This window comes from Schistocerca serialis, unplaced genomic scaffold (assembly GCF_023864345.2).
Source record: "Schistocerca serialis cubense isolate TAMUIC-IGC-003099 unplaced genomic scaffold, iqSchSeri2.2 HiC_scaffold_1238, whole genome shotgun sequence".
Lineage (NCBI taxonomy): Eukaryota > Metazoa > Arthropoda > Insecta > Orthoptera > Acrididae > Schistocerca > Schistocerca serialis.
The window spans coordinates 55001-58645 of record NW_026047445.1 but is presented as its reverse complement, the minus strand read 5'-3'; positions in this window follow the sequence as shown (position 1 = coordinate 58645).

Genomic DNA, 3645 nt, shown 5'->3' with positions numbered 1-3645 from the left:
ACCTATATCGTACCTTAACCTAACCTATATCGTACCTTAACCTAACCTATATCGTACCTTAACCTAACCTATATCGTACCTTAACCTAACCTATATCGTACCTTAACCTAACCTATATCGTGCCTTAACCTAACCTATATCGTGCCTTAACCTAACCTATATCGTGCCTTAACCTAACCTATATCGTGCCTTAACCTAACCTATATCGTGCCTTAACCTAACCTATATCGTGCCTTAACCTAACCTATATCGTGCCTTAACCTAACCTATATCGTGCCTTAACCTAACCTATATCGTGCCTTAACCTACCTATTCGGCTAACCTAATTTGTGCCTTAACCTAACCTAATTTGTGCCTTAACCTAACCTAATTTGTGCCTTAACCTAACCTAATTTGTGCCTTAACCTAACCTAATTTGTGCCTTAACCTAACCTAATTTGTGCCTTAACCTAACCTAATTTGTGCCGTAACCTAACCTAATTTGTGCCGTAACGTAACCCATGTTGTGCCGTAACGTAACCCATGTTGTGCCGTAACGTAACCCATGTTGTGCCGTAACGTAACCCATGTTGTGCCGTAACGTAACCCATGTTGTGCCGTAACGTAACCCATGTTGTGCCGTAACCTAACCCATGTTGTGCCTTAACCTAACCCATGTTGTGCCTTAACCTAACCCATGTTGTGCCTTAACCTAACCCATGTTGTGCCTTAACCTAACCCATGTTGTGCCTTAACCTAACCCATGTTGTGCCTTAACCTAACCCACGTTGTGCCTTAACCTAACCTACGTTGTGCCTTAACCTAACCCATGTTGTGCCTTAACCTAACCCATGTTGTGCCTTAACCTAACCCATGTTGTGCCTTAACCTAACCCATGTTGTGCCTTAACCTAACCCATGTTGTGCCTTAACCTAACCCATGTTGTGCCTTAACCTAACCCATGTTGTGCCTTAACCTAACCCATGGTGTGCCTTAACCTAACCCATGTTGTGCCTTAACCTAACCCATGTTGTGCCTTAACCTAACCCACGTTGTGCCTTAACCTAACCCACGTTGTGCCTTAACCTAACCCACGTTGTGCCTTAACCTAACCCACGTTGTGCCTTAACCTAACCTACGTTGTGCCTTAACCTAACCCATGTTGTGCCTTAACCTAACCCATGTTGTGCCTTAACCTAACCCATGTTGTGCCTTAACCTAACCCATGTTGTGCCTTAACCTAACCCATGTTGTGCCTTAACCTAACCCATGGTGTGCCTTAACCTAACCCATGGTGTGCCTTAACCTAACCCATGGTGTGCCTTAACCTAACCCATGTTGTGCCTTAACCTAACCCATGTTGTGCCTTAACCTAACCCATGTTGTGCCTTAACCTAACCCATGTTGTGCCTTAACCTAACCCATGTTGTGCCTTAACCTAACCCATGTTGTGCCTTAACCTAACCCATGTTGTGCCTTAACCTAACCCATGTTGTGCCTTAACCTAACCCATGTTGTGCCTTAACCTAACCCATGTTGTGCCTTAACCTAACCCATGTTGTGCCTTAACCTAACCCATGTTGTGCCTTAACCTAACCCATGTTGTGCCTTAACCTAACCCATGTTGTGCCTTAACCTAACCCATGTTGTGCCTTAACCTAACCCATGTTGTGCCTTAACCTAACCCATGTTGTGCCTTAACCTAACCCATGTTGTGCCTTAACCTAACCCATGTTGTGCCTTAACCTAACCCATGTTGTGCCTTAACCTAACCCATGTTGTGCCTTAACCTAACCCATGTTGTGCCTTAACCTAACCCATGTTGTGCCTTAACCTAACCCATGTTGTGCCTTAACCTAACCCATGTTGTGCCTTAACCTAACCCATGTTGTGCCTTAACCTAACCCATGTTGTGCCTTAACCTAACCCATGTTGTGCCTTAACCTAACCCATGTTGTGCCTTAACCTAACCCATGTTGTGCCTTAACCTAACCCATGTTGTGCCTTAACCTAACCCATGTTGTGCCTTAACCTAACCCATGTTGTGCCTTAACCTAACCCATGTTGTGCCTTAACCTAACCCATGTTGTGCCTTAACCTAACCCATGTTGTGCCTTAACCTAACCCATGTTGTGCCTTAACCTAACCCATGTTGTGCCTTAACCTAACCCATGTTGTGCCTTAACGTAACCCATGTTGTGCCTTAACGTAACCCATGTTGTGCCTTAACCTAACCTATAATGTGCCTTAACCTAACCTAAAGTGCGCCGTAACCTAAACTATATTGCGCCTTAACCTGACGCACGTTGTCGCTGAACCTGCTCTGTAATTGTTATGCAACCCGTTAAAGTAGTGTAGTGTTGCCTAACCGCAACCCTCGCAATATAGTTCGCTACTCGCACTGCCCGGTCCCCTGTGTATCGCGTCATGTTAAACACCTTGCAGGTGTTGCTGACTTTCCACATGCTCCTGCTATACACTGTAGTGTGGATAGCAGCAGGACGTACATGCCCCCCCCCCTTCCCCCCTGCCTTCGCAAGCTGGTCGGTGAGAAGTTTGCATGTTCAATGCCCTTCGCATGCCGACGTACTCAGCCTACGTTGTGGTACGGCCTGTCACCTGTCCGCCGATGTACGCAAAACCCACAAACTGTACTGCACATTGCTCCGTATGTACTGAATGATACATCGTGGCCCATGTGACCGTATGACGACAGCGCCTAGCAACGGCGGACCATACAGTCCAAATATTGTGCACGCAGCTACGTGTCGTCTCCCTATAAGAGCTGGATTGCAGTGTGGTACGCCATACAGACGTGTGGGAGGAACGGACGCCCTGGATGGCGATCAGCATGAGCAGTCTGTTGATGTAGTGGAGCGTGTATTCGGACGTAGTCGTCTCTTCTCACACACCGTGATAGCATGTTGCACCGCGTTCCACATCTGCGACATGCTGCAGAGGCGGGCTGACAGTCGTTCGCGCAATGGACACCGCATACGTACGGGGTCTACCTTCCACGTGTTCTCTAGGCGTGCACATGTTGTTGCGTCTATGTGGGCAGACGTAGTGTGTTGTGACACCTGACACAGGCATGCAATACTCGTTGCAAATGGCGATGGACGTGTACGTTTGCTGGTGACGTTACGCAAATGAACAACCGGTAACCCGTTGTGGTGCGGTTGTTCTCGCTAGAGGTGAATCAGTGTTGGCGACGATCGGTCGAGCTATTAACCGGTTGTTTCAGGGATACCCACCATGCCCACGAACGTGAAAGGGGACCCACCATGCCCACGAACGTGAAAGGGGATCTGGGTGTGAGGCGATACGCGGCGGTGGCTGGGTGGGACCGTCCCCGGCCGGTGAGGGGGGGCCGCCCGGCGTGCTGGCAGCGCGGTGCGTGGGCGCACGCGCTACAGCCGGCTGGTGGGGGCGGCCGGTGGCAGGCGCGCCGGCCGACGGACGCGGCAGGCGGCGCAGCTGCGCGCCGGCGCCCCCTGCTCGCGGCGCCTTGCGGCCAAAGTAGGTCCTCGCGGGCCCGGTGCGAAGCGCGGTGGCCATCTGCAGTGTGCTGGTCCGATTGAGGACTTTGTGCGCTGAGGATGCGCCGCCGCCCGGCGCTCGGCGCCGCGACGCCGTCTGCTGCTCGGTCGCCCCAGCGGTTCTCGC